The sequence below is a fragment of the Eulemur rufifrons genome, chromosome 19 (genome assembly GCF_041146395.1).
Source record: "Eulemur rufifrons isolate Redbay chromosome 19, OSU_ERuf_1, whole genome shotgun sequence".
Taxonomy (NCBI): domain Eukaryota; kingdom Metazoa; phylum Chordata; class Mammalia; order Primates; family Lemuridae; genus Eulemur; species Eulemur rufifrons.
Genome location: NC_091001.1, coordinates 48,241,925 through 48,258,728, shown reverse-complemented (window position 1 = coordinate 48,258,728; position 16,804 = coordinate 48,241,925). Strand labels below are relative to the sequence as shown.

At 41.4% G+C, this 16,804-nt stretch overlaps 2 pseudogenes; both read right to left on the bottom strand.

Annotated features, from left to right (window-relative positions):
* Window positions 1-1,355: 1,355 nt before the first annotated feature.
* LOC138399461 (high mobility group protein B2 pseudogene) lies at window positions 1,356-3,062 on the bottom strand (annotated as a pseudogene).
* Window positions 3,063-10,294: 7,232 nt separating this feature from the next.
* LOC138399460 (probable G-protein coupled receptor 160) lies at window positions 10,295-12,777 on the bottom strand (annotated as a pseudogene).
* Between the last annotated feature and the right edge of the window lie 4,027 nt (window positions 12,778-16,804).

Below are 16,804 nucleotides of genomic sequence, written 5' to 3'. Positions count from 1 at the left end.
ACACCCTGGGGAATGTTTCTGTCCTGGATAGAAGGGGCAGATGGGGACCTTTTTCCTTTTGGATATTCCCATGCAAAGCTGTGGTGTTGGAGTGATAGCAGCCATCCTGCCCCAAGAAGCGTAGACAAGAGAAGCAGCTTGGAGCCCTGACAGGGCCAAGATGCTGATTTAACCAATCCTAAGCCCTTCTTTTTCTTTTGATACAATAATGGTCAGATACTCTGTTATGTGCAGCCCAAGCCATCTTAACCAAAAGCAAAAGGAAGGCAGAAAGAAGAAAGAAAGGAAGGAAAAAAAATAAAAAAAGGAAGGAAGGAAAGAAAGAAGGGAGAAAAAAGGAAAGAAGGAAGGAAGAAAGAAGGGAAGTAAGTAAGTAAATTTGTCCTTTCCATCCTTTCTATGTAGATTAAATTCCACATCCTCCAAGGAGGCCTCCCAGTTTCTGACCACCATCTCCCCCCTTTCTTGCCCCCATTGCATCATCTGTCCTTTGTGACAGCTCTCAGCACTGCCAGGTTGTGTGTCCATTTGGCTTGGAGGCCACAACTGAAGCCTCAGCCACAGCCTCTCCTGGGTCCACACACTCAAATTGGGTAATGTAACCATCCCTGAACCAGTCACTGTGCCAATGCAATGGGATGTGCTGATTGGCTGACACCAGACAGGGTTCATCCCTGTAAATGGCTGAGAAAAGGGACAGTGCCCTCAAAGCAAAGTCTTGACACTGACATGCAAGGAAGGGAGTGGATACTGAGAGGAAGACTGATAACCTTCTACTGTAGTCAGCATGAGAAATCCACATACAAAAGTGGGAAGTTGAGAAAAGTCTCCTGTAATCCCAACTTGAGGGAGAGCCCCAGATAACTTTTTGCTGTGTTCTCTCCCAGCCTTTTTCCTGTGCATATTTCATCATGTATGTTACATATATGGACATTTATATGTGCATCAGGCAGAATGGCCCTCCAAAGATGTCTCCTTCCAATGTCCAGAATCTGTGAGTAAGAGGAACCATCGCTCCTGGGATTGGGTTAGATTACATGGTGGAGTTGATATTAAAATATGGAGACCAGTTGGGTTTAATATCATCACATGAGCCCTGAAAAACAGAGAAGCATTCAACATCAGAAACTTTAAAATCTAATTATAATGTATTAATATTAATAGTAGCCCCTCAGAAAGCTACAATCTGCTTTTTTTTTAAAAAGTATTCTGTCTACAAAGAATCTTATCAGCTATACAAAAAATCTATACAGTTTTTATACTGAGCGAATATTGAGCTGCACTTGAATTCACGTTCTTAGCAAAACAATTGCCTGAGCATACACACTCCATATGCATCATTACAGGATAGCCATTTATTCTTCATCTTCCTCCTCCTCATTTTCATCTTCCTCTTCCTCATAATATTCATCTTCCTCTCCTCCTCCTCTCCCTCCTCATCTTCTGGTTCACTCTTCTTCTTTGAGCCTGTTGGCCTGGGAGGGCCCTTCTTTCCTGCTTCCCTTTAGCCCTTGGCACGGTATGCAGCAATATCCTTTTCTTATTTCTCCTTTAGCTTATCTGCTTTCTGTTCGTATGGTTGTTTATCTTTGGCTGACTGTTCAGACCACATTTCACCCAATTTTTTTGCAGTGTCCCCAATGGTTAGGCCTGGGTGTTCACTTTTGATCCCTGGGCAACGTTCAGAGCAAAACAGGAAGAAGGCAGATGGTGGCCTTTTAGGAGCATTGGGATCTTTTTTCTATCCTTTCTTATCACCTTTGGGAGGAACATAATTTTTTATTTCCCTATGATAGCGAGCTTTGTCACTTTTTCCTTTGCAGACATGGTCTTCCATCTCTCTGAATATTTCTTGGAGAATTCAGCGAAATTGACGGAAGAGTCCAGATGTTTCATCTTGTGCTCTTCCCGGCAGGTCTGTACGAAGAAGGCATATGAGGACATTTTGCCCCTCAGCTTGTTGGGGTCTCCTTTACCCACGGTGGCAGAACAATGTCTACGTGGTGTGAGCTTTCCCTCAGAGTCCCACAGACCAGCTAGATCAGACAGCGACTCTCCCTTCCCAGAGTTCTGGCATGAGCTCACCTTTTAAAATTTTGAGACAGAGTCTCTGTCACCCTGACTAGAGTGCAGTGACATCATCATAGTCCACTGAAATCTCCAACTCCTGGACTCAAGCGATCCTCCCGCCTCAGCCTCCCAGAGTGCTAGGATTACAGGCTTGAGCCACCGCGCCCGGCCATCTTGAACATCTTTCTAAGTTAGAACATATAGCTTTGGCCGGGCGCGGTGGCTCACGCCTGTAATCCTAGCACTCTGGGAGGCCGAGATGGGCGGATCATTTGAGCTCAGGAGTTCGAGACCAGCCTGAGCAAGAGCGAGACCCCATCTCTACTAAAAATAGAAAGAAATTATATGGACAGCTAAAAATATATATAGAAAAAATTAGCCGGGCATGGTGGCGCATGCCTGTAGTCCCAGCTACTCAGGAGGCTGAGACAGGAGGATCGCTTGAGCCCAGGAGTTTGAGGTTGCTGTGAGCTAGGCTGACGCCACAGCACTCACTCTAGCCTGAGCAACAGAGTGAGACTCTGTCTCAAAAAAAAAAAAAAAAAAAGAACATATAGCTTTAATTCCTTTTTATGACTACATAATGTTTCATTTTCTGAGCTATACCATAATTTACTTAGCTATTTCCCGGTTGATGGATTATTTTCAAGTGTTCAGTATGAGGAACAATGCCTCAAAGAAAATGCTTCTATGTTTGTTTGTGGACTTCTGTCAGTGCTTCTAGGTAGGCTCAATCCAATTGCTGAGAAGGTCAGCATATATAACTTCTCATGCACACTGCCAGTGACGCTTCCGGCATGTTGGGTTGACCTTGCCTCCTGTGAGCAGTGTAGGAGAGAGTGCCTTTCTTCTCCCTGGAATTGTGAATCTTTCTTTTTTCAATTGTAGTAAGATACACATAACACAAAATTTATCATCCTCACCATTTCCAAGTGTACCTTCAGTGGCATTAAGTACATCCACGCTGACGTGCACCCATTGCCACCACCCATCTCCGGAATGCTTTTCATCTTCCCAAACAGAAACTCTGTACCCATTAAACACCAACTCCCCATTCTCCCCAGCCCCTGACAACCACCATTCTACTTTCTATCTCTATTTTTGACTACTCTAGGTACCTCATATAAGTGGACTCATACAGTATTTGTCTTTTTGTGACTGGCTTGTTTCACTTAGTGTGATGTCCTTGAGCTTCATCCATGTTGATATACATGAAATTCTGACTTTCCTTTCTTTTTGAGACTGTATGTAGATACCACTTTTTGTTTATGGAATTGTGAATCTTTTAAATGTCCCTAAAGTTGCACCTGTCTGTTGTCGCTGCCTACACCTGGAGCTGCACCTGGAGCTTGTAGCTGGAGTGAACTTCTGCCCATTGTTGGTTTCTGTTCCCTTCTGCCTTTCTGGCCTAGCCTCCGATTGCTCAGGCCTAAAGAGATAAGAGCCCTCATTTCTGCAGGAAGCCGAGCATCAGGCCTCTTGTCTTGGTCTCCCCCTGCAGGAAGAGGCTTCACGTGGTGTCCCCAGGAAAATGATGGTGGCTGTGCCTGGAACAGGCACAAAGTGTGGAGGGGAGATGTGGAGGCTGAGGAAGGAGGAGGAAAGGCCCAGTAGGCGCCTGGGTAGTTGAGCTGCCTCAGGACAGGGAGGGAGTAAGGGCTGCACCCAGGGCCGAGAGGCTGATTCTGACCGGGAGGGTGCCAGCTGCCATTCCTGCAGGGACAAGTGGTTTTCCTGAGGAGATGGGGTCAAGTCATTGAATGTGAGGGCCCTGGCTCTGTGCCCAGCAGTGTTGCGGGCACAGGGTACAGTGACACAACGGGCAGCAGCCCTGCTCTCACCAAGCTGGTTGTCTGTCTGGCTAAGAAAACACAACAAATGCATGTTTTCAGCCACCAGGAGGCTCCATCTCCAGGAAATTATGACCACTAAACCCCAAAGTGTAGTGGCTTAGGACCACAAAGGTTCGTCCCATGCCCAAGCTCAGGCCCATCGTGGGTGGCCAGGGGCTCTGCCCATCACCGTCACCCCAGGGCGCAGGCTGACATACAGCTCCCATCCTGAACATTGCCAGTCACCATGCCAGGGGGAAAGAGAGCTCCAGGGGGGTCTTACCCTGGCTGTTACGTATTCCAGCCAGGAAGGGACACACTTTACTTCTGCTCAGGAAGCGGACCTCGCAGGGTGGAACCTCTGTCTCCAACCCCACACCCCAAAAGCAAGATGGCCAGGAAATGCAATTCCCCTGGGGACCACAAGGTGAAGCCCTGGAGCCAGCTGGAGACCCAAGTCCTTTCCCCCCACCCTTTTCCCCACCCTTGCCCTTCTAGGACTTGGCTGCAGCCTTCCTTTCTGGGCTGCTAAACTCCGAGGGTTCAGTCTCTCGGCACTCCTAGGGGCCACACACCTGTTGAGGAAGGTGCTCCTTCATTGCATGCAGGTAAAATAAAAGCCTCCTGTTATTTCTGGCAGCACAGAGCACCTGGGCTTTACAGCATTTTGGAAACTGCTCTTTCTTACTGTTTATACTTATTTATGATTTGATTGTTGTCTTCTCTCCCACTAGAATGTAAGTTCCATGAGGGCAGGTCCCATGTTCATTTTTACTCACTTTTGTACCCTTAGTGCATAGCAGAGCAGGCGCAGAGTAGCATTCACTTGATATCCACTGAATCAAAGAACGTGGACTGAGACTGTGGTTCTACCAGGCTGGGTGGCCTTGCCTACTGGTTGGGGATGCTATCCAGAGGCTACCTGAGCAGCAGGTGGGAGAGACTTCGTCCTAGGGGAAGAAGTAAACAGCTTGGAGCTGGGCTTGGCAGCAGGGCCCCAGCTTTCCAGGCGGGGCAGGGTGCAGGGCAATTCTGGAAACTGACAGTGAGCTCTGCCCGCAGCATGGCGCCCAGGGACTCTTGTCCAAGTCCCCTGAACGGGATGTCTTCCAGTACCACTGAAGGAGATCTTCAGCAAAAGCTTTGGGACGTGTTGATTTACACGGCCTAACAGACTGAGAAGCCAGAGTGGTATGAAGCCTTCTCCTCATTTCAGCATAGAACCCTTGCTACTTCGGGGCCTCCAGGGTGCCAGGGGACACAGCCCTGCCTCACACTCCTGGCAGAGATGGCCACATCCTGCAGCCCCTGGTGGCAGTGCAGAGTGAACAGCATCTCGGGGCTGCATCAGATACCCTGGGGAAGAGGCTGGTGCCTGCCGGAATGGTGGTGCCCGGCATTGCCACACAGCGGCCGGCCTGACTTGGTGATTGAGCTGCAGACATAGTTGAAGGGCAATTTGTAGGGAATATGAAGTAATGCAGTGGCCCATAGGGTGAGAGACAATAAAATATGGGTAAATGTCACTACTCTGAATTTACACACTGGTCGGTGTGCCTGGGGAAACTTAGGTTAATAATAAAAAAGGAAAAAAAAAATATCTAAACACAGGAGAAAGACTGGCAGGAAGTATATCACCTTGCTGTTAATGGCTATTTCCTGGTGGAATTATATGTGATCATTACTCATTGTCTCTGTGCTTTTTAAAAAAACGGGCCTGAAAAAAATGAAACAAAAGAAAGAGAACTTCCCTTCCCCCTCAAATATACTAGCAAACAAGAAGCTGTTAGAGCACAATTGAAGTTAGTATAGATTTTGGTTGGTTGTGTGGACAAGGCAGGGCTGGTGGGAATCAGTGGTACTGAGGAGGAAGCAGGAATCCCAAAATATGAAGGATTGGACTAGAAAATAAAATTCTGAGAGATGAGAGCAGCGTACCCAGTCCTGTTACATGAGGTAGCTGGGCAGTGGGGTGGTAGGGTCAGGTACCAGGACACCCAGCAACAGAAGCTAGAATCCAAGTGAGGGCACAGAGGAAGCCAGGGTCATTTGAGTCACTCTGGGATGGAGGCTGACAGGTGTGAGGGTGGGCAAGGCAAGAGGGTGAAGGCTCACAGCCAGGTGAGGGCTCAGAGTGAGCTTATATGAACCCCGATTCTAAGGACTCTGGATCCAAGGTCTTATCAACCCTAAAAGTCAGATATGGAAGTTGCCAGTGACTTTGGAGCTTCCCACAGGAGAGGACCCATGCAGGGGTGGTGCTGGGGCATGGGAAGCTATGTGAAGGAGAACAGAAGATCGGTGTGAGGGAGAGAGGGTGATGTAGGGATTAAGTTTTGAGAGCAGAGGTCTAGGTGAAGGCTGAGCCTCTCTTGCAGCCCAGGAACTTAAGAAACTGGTCATGGGCATCTGGGATGAGGTCTGCTGACTCCCTGAGAAACTACTGACCTCTCCTTTGTGTCACACTTTGAAGTGTGACTGAAACGGTGGTGGCCATGTAGTCAGGAGTACATTCTCAGCTCTGATCAGCAACACCAAGGAGAGATTCAAATCAGTCCTTAGGTTGATTTCATATCTTGGCTAGTGCGAATAGTGCTGCAGTGAACAGGGGAGTGCAGATATCTCTTTGAGGTACTGATTTCCATTTCTTTTGGGAATATATTGAGAAGAGGGATTGCTGGATCATTTTGTAGTTTTATTTTTAATTTTCTTGAGAACTCTCTATACTGTTTTATGTAATGGTTTTACTAATTTATATTCCCATTAAGATTTTACTATGTATACGTTTGTCAACATATCATGTTGTATGCCTTAAATATATACAATTTTTATTTTTAAAAAGTCAGTCCTCACAATCTGATCTATTTTTATTTGTCCATAATGGTGCTTTCAGGAGCTTCTATCCAGGACACAAACTAGGGCATACCTGTCGTTTCTCTACAACCAGTCAGGCTTCCAGAGTCAGTAGTCTGCTCAGGCACAAGAATGGGCCCTTAGAGTCAGCTGATGCATGCACTGTCTCTGTAATATCTATTTTAAAGGGTATTCAGAGGGTGCATCCAAAATGATGAGTAGAAGCTTGTAAGGGCTCCTTCCAAGCATCCAGATTTCCTTTCTTTATTTCTTCCTTTCAGACTAACTTCATCCATTTATCCAAAGAGGCACAAAGAAACTTTTGGAGGTGATGGACATGTTTCATTACCTTGACTGCTGTGATGGTTTCATGGGTGTATACATGTGTCAGAACTGATAAAGTTGTACACTTTAAATGTGTACCTAGGAGTGTACTTTAATTATATCTCAATAAAGCTGGACACAAAGGAAGGTAATTAGTAGTAGGTCAAAACTGATAACAGCCCAAATATCCATCAGTAGGACAATGGATAAATTGTGAAATATCCATACAATGGCATTCTGAAGGAACAAACTCTTCATATATACAACAACATGAATGAGTCTCACACACATTGATGCTGATCAAAAGAAGTCAGACACACGAGAATCCATTCTGTATGGTTCCATTTATATGCATTTCAAAAACAAAAAAAAAAAGGAAACTATAGTGTTTAAAAGTATGTGCTTGGGTAAAACTATAAAGAAAAACAAGAATGGGATTATTTTTAAGGCCAGAGTATTATGGCCTAAGGGGGGAAGGGAGAGGTACTTTCTGGAAGGGGAGGAAGAGGGGCTTCTGGAGCCAGCAGGATTTTTGACCTGGATGGTGGTTATGCAGATGTTTGCTTGATACATTTTGTTTGTGCACATTTTTGAATATGTTTTAGATTTTATAATTAAAAATGGAGCAATGTATATACATATGTTATACTATGCTTGTATGGAAAGATATAAAAAAGAAAGCTTTAATGGTAGTTTCCTCTGAGGAAAGAGGCTATGGGACAGTGGGGACTTATATTCTTTTTCCTTACGCTTTTCATAAATGAATAACAATTTAAAAAATAAAAAATTTCCTTAACTGTTCATAAATAAAATCCACCAATTTTCATTGTAGTGCATGAATGATAAAGCAAAGATGGCACTGTCTGGCCGTGGGTGCTGAAGGGTGTCGTGTGTGTGTGTGTGTGTGTGTGTGTGTGTATGTGTCTGTGTAGTGGGGAGCAGAAGCATAAGGACTTAAGTCACCATTGCTGGCTTTGAAGATGGACAGGGCTATGAGCCAGGAGATGCCAGCAGATTTTAGGGTCGAGAATGACCCTCAGGTGACAGCCAGCAAGGAAAAAGGGACCTCAGTCCTACAACCATATAGGACTTAGCTCTGCCAACCACGTGGATGAGCCTGGAAATGGATTCTTCCCAGATCCTCCACATGAGAACCTGGCTGGCCTAACCCTTGGTTTTGGCCTTGTGAAAACCAGCAGAGGGAGCAATTGAACCCACCTAGACTTCCTAGGGACAGAACTGCCAGATAATACATGGGTGTTGTTTTAAGCCACTAGGTTTGTGGTAATTATATTATGACAACAATAGAAAATGAATATAGCCATGGGCTGACAAGTGGAATGAAATGGTTTCCTATTGCATAAAGGAGTTTTTTGAGACAGTGTTTTTCAAATGTTAGGGGCTTCTGGGAGCAAAGTGGAGAGATTCATAAAAGACATGGAGAGGCTGCATTATCAACTCAACTGGCTTCATCTGGATATGGGGAGTGGCAGGAAAGGTTGGCATGTTGGCCTCATCAGATAATTGAAGTCACCTCTGAACCCTGAGAGGTACAGTCACAGCATGTTTACCATAGGCCTGGCAGTTAAAATGGTTGGGTTAACAGGCCAGAATTTCTATGTGAGCATGCGTGTGCGTGTGTGTGTGTGTGTGTGTGTGTGTGTGTGTTAGCCACATTCCCAGGGGCCTCTGCAGACTTAGGGGACACAGTGCAGGGACAGAAATGCTCGTCTTTGGCAGAGTAAATCTGATCTCCCTGCAACTTCTTTCTTTTGTGGAAGGAGTCCTAGGATTATAAAATCTGCCTCAATCAGCATCAAGTGCAGGAAACAGGATAGCCGCAGGTATTTCAACAGGAAGGGATTCAAAACAGGACATTAGGTGCTTACAGATTGTAAGTAGGATTTAAGGAGCTGCTTCTGGATGGGGCCTCAAGGAATACTCTTAGAGTAATTCAGAATTTACCTACAATAGTTGTCTCTGATGGTGCCCCTGAAGCTCAGAGGTCAAGAACACCCATCCGAAGCTGTCAACTAGGGGTTGGAAGACCAGATTTAAGAAGCTTCTGCTCTCAAATCCCCACATTTCCATGACCTTGCTTGCCAGCAAAGACAGGCAGAAGGGGGCAGACAGCTGGCTTTGGGGGTCTCCCAAGTGCAATGAATTTTGGGAAATGTGCCTTTAACTTTCCAACCTCTTCAACTAGAAGGAAGATAAAATGAGAGAATCACCCCATAGTAGCCACCCAAAGGCCTTTTTCTTTGTATTGCTTTCCTCTCCCATGTGTATAATTTGGGTGGAAATCTGCTTCTGAGAGTTCTTTTTTGTTAACTGATAAAAATATTTAAGTTTATATTTTAAAGTTTGCAGTGAATCTCATATTTACATAACAGCTTGCATCCAGTAGTTTTTTGGGTAACACAAACATCTCTATGGCCAAATGTTAATTCATTTCCCCTTTGTGTTATAACAAATAAATATTTGTAATATACAATGTTCCTGAACAGGTATAAAAATTTTATTCTTAAAACACTATTTAATAAATAATACCATAGTCCCAAAAGATACATTCTTTTAAAATTTTATTTTAATTTTTATTGATTTTTTTAACTGACACATAATTGTACATATTTATGGAATACATGATGAGGTTTCAATACATATAATGTATAGTGATCAGATCAGGGTAATTAGCATATCCATCATCTCAAACATACATCATTTCTTTGTGTTGGGAACATTTAATGTTTTCTCTTCTAGTTATTTGAAACTATATATTATCATTAACTATAGTCACCCCACAGTGCTATAGAATGCTAGAATTTATTCCTCCTATCTGGCTATAATTTTGCATCCTTTAACCAATCTCTCCCTCTCCCTCCCTTTCTCCTACCCTTCCTTCCCTCTAGTTTCCTCCGTTCTACTCTTTACTTCTATGAGATTAACTTTTTTAGCTCCCGAATGTGAGTGAGAACATGCAGTGTTTAACTCTCTGTGCCTGGCTTATTTCACTTAACATAATATCCTCCAGGCTCATCTATGTTGCTGGAATGACAAGATTTCATTCGCCCCCCAAAAACGGACATGAAGTGTGTGGGGGCGAAGCTTCAGTCCAGTTCGTTTTTTATGTCCTGAATCATCATTCTTTCCCATTTGAAAAATTAATATTCTTATTGTAGTTGTAAATTTTAATTAATTTTAACATGGCAAATGTGTTAACAAATTATTATTGATATAGGCATTTCAATTTGCTCAAGATTGTCAATTGTAAGTATGATGAAGCAGAATTTCCAGTTAATAAATGGATCCACAGGTAGTTCCATGTCTCCTAAATGAAGCTTGTGACAATTAAACCAGTAAACTGTAGCAATGAGAAAACTATTGACACAGTATGACCAGGGAATGTTCATCTCAATGTAGGCTGGGATCTGTACTTTAAGTATTAATAAAACGATGCTTGGCTGGTCTGAAGGTAGTGAGCTATCTTACTTGATGGTTCACAGTTACAGATTGAACTCCATGTTCTACTACTTTGTCCCCTTCTCACTAATGCACTTGACTAGTCAAAAATAAAATAAATTTAAAAAAGATGCTTACTTGAAGTAGTACAAATGGTAACCAGGTACTGAGAAAACAAAGTGAGCTTGGGCAAGAGTATTTGTTTTAGAGCTCACAGTATAACTAGGATGGGATAAAAAGTGAAAATACAGCATAGGCTCATTCATCTAGAAAGTTCTCTGAATAGCCTGTACCAAGGCAATAAGTTCTGAGCAAGAGGTTATAAAAGCCATAAATGAAATCATCATCATGAAAAATGACAGCCATATTCTGAATGCTAATGTAGAAAGGACATTGAAAAGAATAAATTTTCTATATTTTCAGGCTTTGATAGATAGCTGGATCTCCCAAAACATAAGCAAGGATTGAAATCCAAATTAAAATTACTATAAAGAAATAAAAATAGTTTTGAAACTTAAGTGGAAACTTGGCAGTTTTAGAGAAATTCGGGTACTAATATATACAAGCTATCAGGAAAATTGGATAATGCAAAAAGCTGTAAATAAAGGAAATAATTTGAGTAAAAAGGCATCTAGTAAACCTAATGCCTAAAAGTACAAAATCCCTGAAATAGGAGATAATGGAAATGTTTACCAAAAGTAAAGGATTGATGGATGCTGGTGAAGTGCAAAATATTTCATAAAATTTTGATAGGTGTTTTTTCTTCTCATTCTTAGGGTGAGGCTATTTAATATTAAGTCATTAAATATGAAATGTCCAATTTTGAATTAAAAGTTTAGTTTATTATATCTCAAACAAAAAGTGTACAATTAATCAAAGTGTGTGCCTAAACTATCAACACAGTTGTGCCATCTTGATGGTAGCTCGTTTATGCCAGCAGTGAAGAAGCCTGGAGAGCCAGTGGCGATGAAATCATGAGAGGTGTTTTCCACAGCTTGTTGAGAAGTGCATATTTTTCCTTGCAAGAAGTGGTCCAAAGCCTGGAGGAAGTGACAGTCAGTTGGCGCAAGGGCTGGTGAATACGGTGGATGACAGAGTTTCCAAGTCCAGTCTCTGTAGTTTGAGCAGCTTTGTTTTTTTGTAACATGTGGTCTTGTAAGAGGATTGGCCTGTCTCTATTGACCAATCTCGGCTGCTTAATCACAAGCATCCTCATCATTTCATCCAGTTGATTGCAGTAGACATCCGCTGTAATGGATTGACCAGGTTTCATGAAGCCATAGTGGATAATACCAGCGCTGGACCACCAAACAGACACCACTAACTTTTTTTGATGAATATTCGGGTTTGGACTGTGTTTTGACACTTCATCTTTATCCAGTCATTGTGCTGAATGCTTGTGATTGTCAAAAAGAATCCATTTTTCATCACATGTAACAATATGGTGTAGAAATGGTTCACCTTTATGTCGTGAAAGCAAAGAAAGGCAAGCTTCGAGATGATTTCTCTTCTGACACTCGTTTAATTCACGTGGTACCCATCTATCCAGCTTCTTTACCTTGCCCATTTGTTTCAAATGGCCCAATATTGTTGGAATAGTAACATCAAACCTTGCTGCTAATTCATGTGTAGGTTGAGATGGATTCACTTCCACTACAGCTTCGAGCTTATCATTATCCACCTTAGTCTCAGGTCACCCACATGGTTCATTTTCAAGATTAAAATCACCAGAAAGGAACTTCTGAAACCATCAATGTACTTATTGTGTGTTCATTAGCCACATCCTTCCCAAACCCTTCGTTGATATTTGAGCTGTTTGTACTGCATTGGTTCCATGAGAGAATTCATATTAAAACATAACACGAATTTTTGACTTATCCATGGTTTCACAAAAATTGCTCTAAAAAATTTTTGAAGATAATCACAATCCAAAATGTGCATTTGAAAGAATGAGGATGTACCTTTACCTTCACAATTAAAAAAACCAAACAAATAAGAAGTGTCCCACTGCTAAATTTGACTGGCTTAAAAAAACAAAAAAGAAGTCTCAAAGTGAAATGTCAGAGATATCAACTGTCAAACTTAATACTTAGGGAAATCGGACATTCTGTACTTAATAAGCTAATACTATTTTCCCAAGTACAATCAAGGAGACCGGAGGGCTAACATCTGGGGGCTGGTTTGTTTGATGTAACTAGTTCTGAAAAGAGCAGTTCTCTGAAGAAAGAGTGATCACGTGTTAGTTACCTTTCAGAAGGTCTGGTGAAACAATAGGCACTGTGAAACCCTCCTTTCCTTCATTTCCCATCATCTACTTTCTCTAGTGGTCCCGTCCTGGCTGATGCTCTTGCCGTTTTATTTCAGTTTTACTCTCTTTAATGATTCACTTTTAGTTCCTGGCATTTCATTTTGTTATATCCAAATGTCACGTGAATAATCTCAGAGTCTTTTGCAGAAGTTGGTGAGAAAGGGGGAGAGGGATTTCCTGCCGGCCGGACACTCCTCCGCAGTGCCTGGTCCGTGTAGTCGCCTCCGGAATGTGGGGATGGCCCTGCCACCACCGTGGAGGCCACAGTCCAGGTTCTGCTGGGCTCACGCTCAGCTCCCCTGGCTGGAGAGTTCTGCCTAAAACTTTACTGAGAGAGATAAAAGATGACTTGGAAAAACAGAAAGTCGTACTATGCTCATGGCTGGAAGAGCGACTGTAGCGTTGGTGGCATAGTGGTGAGCATCGCTGCCTTCCGAATAGCATTTTGAAAAGAATAAATTTCCATCCCACCTCATATCTTCCTAAAATAAGTTCCAGAAGTTTAAAGTGTCACATTTAAAAATAGGTATAACTGAAAAAATCAGAAAAAAAAATAATTTTCTTGGGTAAAGGGAGAAATGACAACTTTCTAAACTGAGAAAAGATGTCATAAGGAAAGATATGTACTTGACTATAGAAAATGAAACATTTCTGTACATAAGAACAACCTGATGAAAATTCAAAGGTCAATCAAGAAGTGATGAAATATTTGGAGCAAATATATTAAACCATTAACATATTTATTACATGAAGAATTCTTACAAATTGAAAGATACAGTAGAGTCCAAGAGAATATGGGCAAAAGACAAAAAAGGCAATTTCCCCCAAATAAATGTAACTGTGAACAAACATATGGGAAAATATTAATTTGTAGTCATAGAAATGGAAATTAGGCTGGCTGAGGTGGCTCACGCTTGTAATCCTAGCACTCTCAGAGGCTGAGGCCGGAGGATCTCTTGAGCTCAGGAGTTCGAGACCAGCCTGAGTAAGAGCGAGACCCCGTCTCTACTAAAAATAAAAAAGTTAGCTGGGCACAGTGGTGTGCACCTGTAGTTCCAGCTACTTGGAAGGCTGAGGCAGCAGGATCGCTTGAGACTGTAGTGAGCTACATTGATGCCACTGCACTCTAGCCAGGGCACAGAGCAAAACTCTGTCTCAAAAAAAAAAAAAAAAAGGAAATTAAAAATAGGTGCTATTTTCACTCATTCAATTTGCATATTAAAGAATGGGATAATAGTCAATGCTGATGACGGTGCAGGAAACTTACACTCTCATACAATGTTGATGGTGTTGTAAACTGACACAATCTTTTAGGAAAGTATTTGATACTGTTCATTAGGAGCTATAAAATTGCAACTTAGGAATTTTTGGATAATATTTTAATTGAGATATAGTTTACATATACTGAAATGCATAAATCCTAAGTGTCCAGTTCGATGAGCTTTGATAGATGCATACACCCATGCAATTCACACCCTACTCAAGTTATAGCACATTTTCATCCCTTGGATCCTGTTGCTCCCTTTTTACAGTCCTACCAAGAGTACGCAAGAGTTCCAATTTCTTTACACCTTTGTCAGCACTTCCTCCCTCCCTCCTTCATTCCTTCCTTCTTTGATTGTAGCCCTCCCAATGGTGGCTCAAAACCACTCATTGTGGTTTTGATTTGCATTTCTCTGATGATTAGTGACTTTGAGCATCCTTTGATATGCTCTTTGGCCATTTGTATACCATCTTTGGAAAAATCTCCATTCAAATCCTTTGTACATTTTGAAATCAGGTTATTTGGCTTTTTCTTTGTTGAGTTATAGGAGTTTCTTATACTATATTCTGGATGTTAACCCATTATTAAATATATGATTTGCAAATATTTTGTCCCATTTTGTAGGTTGCCTTTTCACTCTGTGGATTGTGTCCTTTGATGCACAGAAGTTTTTAAGTTTAATGAAGATTCATGTGTCTAGTTTTGCTTTTGTTGCCTATGCTTTTGGTGTTATACCCAAGGAATCACTGCCAAATCCAATGTCATAAATCTTTTCCTCTATGCTTTCTTCTAGGAGTTTTATAGTTTTGGGTCTCATACTTAGGTTTTTTAATCCATTTTGAGTTAATTATTGTATGTTATGTAAGATACAAGTCTGCTTTCATTCTTTTCCATGATATCCAGTTTTCCCAACACCATTTGTTGTAAAGCTTAAATTCTCTCTTATGAACACTTACTTACATATGGTTTTGCAGAAGAGGCTTAGCAGGAAAACAAAATTTTTCAAAAGTGGTCCAATTTTTGGAAATCTATATGATTGGAAGGGTTATGATGATTTTTGTTTTAAGTGAAGCTTGTTAGCATGCAAAATTATAGATTTAAAAGTAATTACAGAAAGCAACTTCTAAGGCAGTTTAATCAGCTTTACTCACATAAAAATAGAGTTAGAAGCCTGATTCCAGCCACTGATTAATTTTGATCAGTGAACTTTAGTGTTGGATCATCTGAGTCATTGTTGAGAATGGAGATCTACAACATTAAGACACATCTCAATTTTGATTCACTTTTTTAGTGAATTTCTTAGGATTTTCTACATATAGAAACATGTATCTGCAAATAGAGATAGTTGTACCTCTTCCTTTCCAATCTGAATGACTTTTAGTTCATTTCATTGCCTAATTTTCCTGCCTAGAATCTTCAGTACAATATTGAATATAAGTCATGAGGGCAGACATCCTTGTTTTGTTCCTTATCTTTGGAGGAAAGCAGTTAGTCTTTCACCTTTAAGTATAAAGTCAGTTCTGGGTTTTTCACAGATGTCCTTTATCAGATTGAGGAAGTTCTCTTCTATTCCTAGTTCCTTGAGTGTTTATCATGAAGGAATGTTATATTTTGTCAAATAATATTTCTGCAGCTATTGATAGGATTATGTGTTTTTTATTTTTTATCCTATTGATATGGTAAATTTTATTAACTGATTTTTGGTTGTCAATTCACCTTGCATTCCTGGATAAAACTTATTTGGTCACAATGTATTAATTATTTTTATATGTTGCTGGATTTAGCTTGCTGTAATTATTTGGAGGATTTTTGCGTCCATATTCATAAGTAATATTGCTCTGTAGTTTTCTTTTGATGTCTTTATGTGGTTTTGGCATCAGGGCATCCTCTTCTATTTTTTGGAAGAGTTTGTGAAGAATAAGTGCTAATTCTTCTTTAAATGTTTGGAAGAATTCACCAGTGAAGACATCTGGCCTGGGATTTTCTTTGTGGTTAGTTTTTTTGATGACTAATTCAATCTTTTGACTTATTACAGGTCTAGTCAGAATTTCTATTCTTCTTTAGTCAGTTTCAGTAGCTTGTATCTTTTTAGAAATGTCCCCATTTCATTCTAAGTGGTCTAATTTATTAGCATACAGTTGTTCATAGTGTAACGCTTCCTCTCTCTGTAAGGTCAGTTGTAATGTCCCCCTTTCCTTTTTGATTCTAGTAATTTGAGTTCTCTCTTTTTTTCTTGGTCAATCTAGCTAAAGATTAGTCTTTTCAAAAAGCCAACTTTTGGCTTCTTTTCTTTTTCTCAAATATTGTTTTCTATTTTATTAATTTCCACTCTAATCTTTTTTATTTCTTTTTTTCTGCTTGACTTAGGTTTAATTTGCTCTTTTTTTCCCCAGTGTCTTTTTTTTTTTTTTTTTTTTTGAGACAGAGTCTCACTCTGTTGCCCAGGCTAGAGTGAGTGCCGTGGCGTCAGCCTAGCTCACAGCAACCTCAAACTCCTGGGCTTAAGCGATCCTACTGCCTCAGCCTCCCGAGTAGCTGGGACTACAGGCATGAGCCACCATGCCCGGCTAATTTTTTTGTATATATATATTTTAGTTGTCCACATAATTTCTTTCTATTTTTAGTAGAGACGGGGTCTCACTCTTGCTCAGGCCGGTCTCGAACTCCTGACCTCGAGCGAGCCACCCGCCTCGG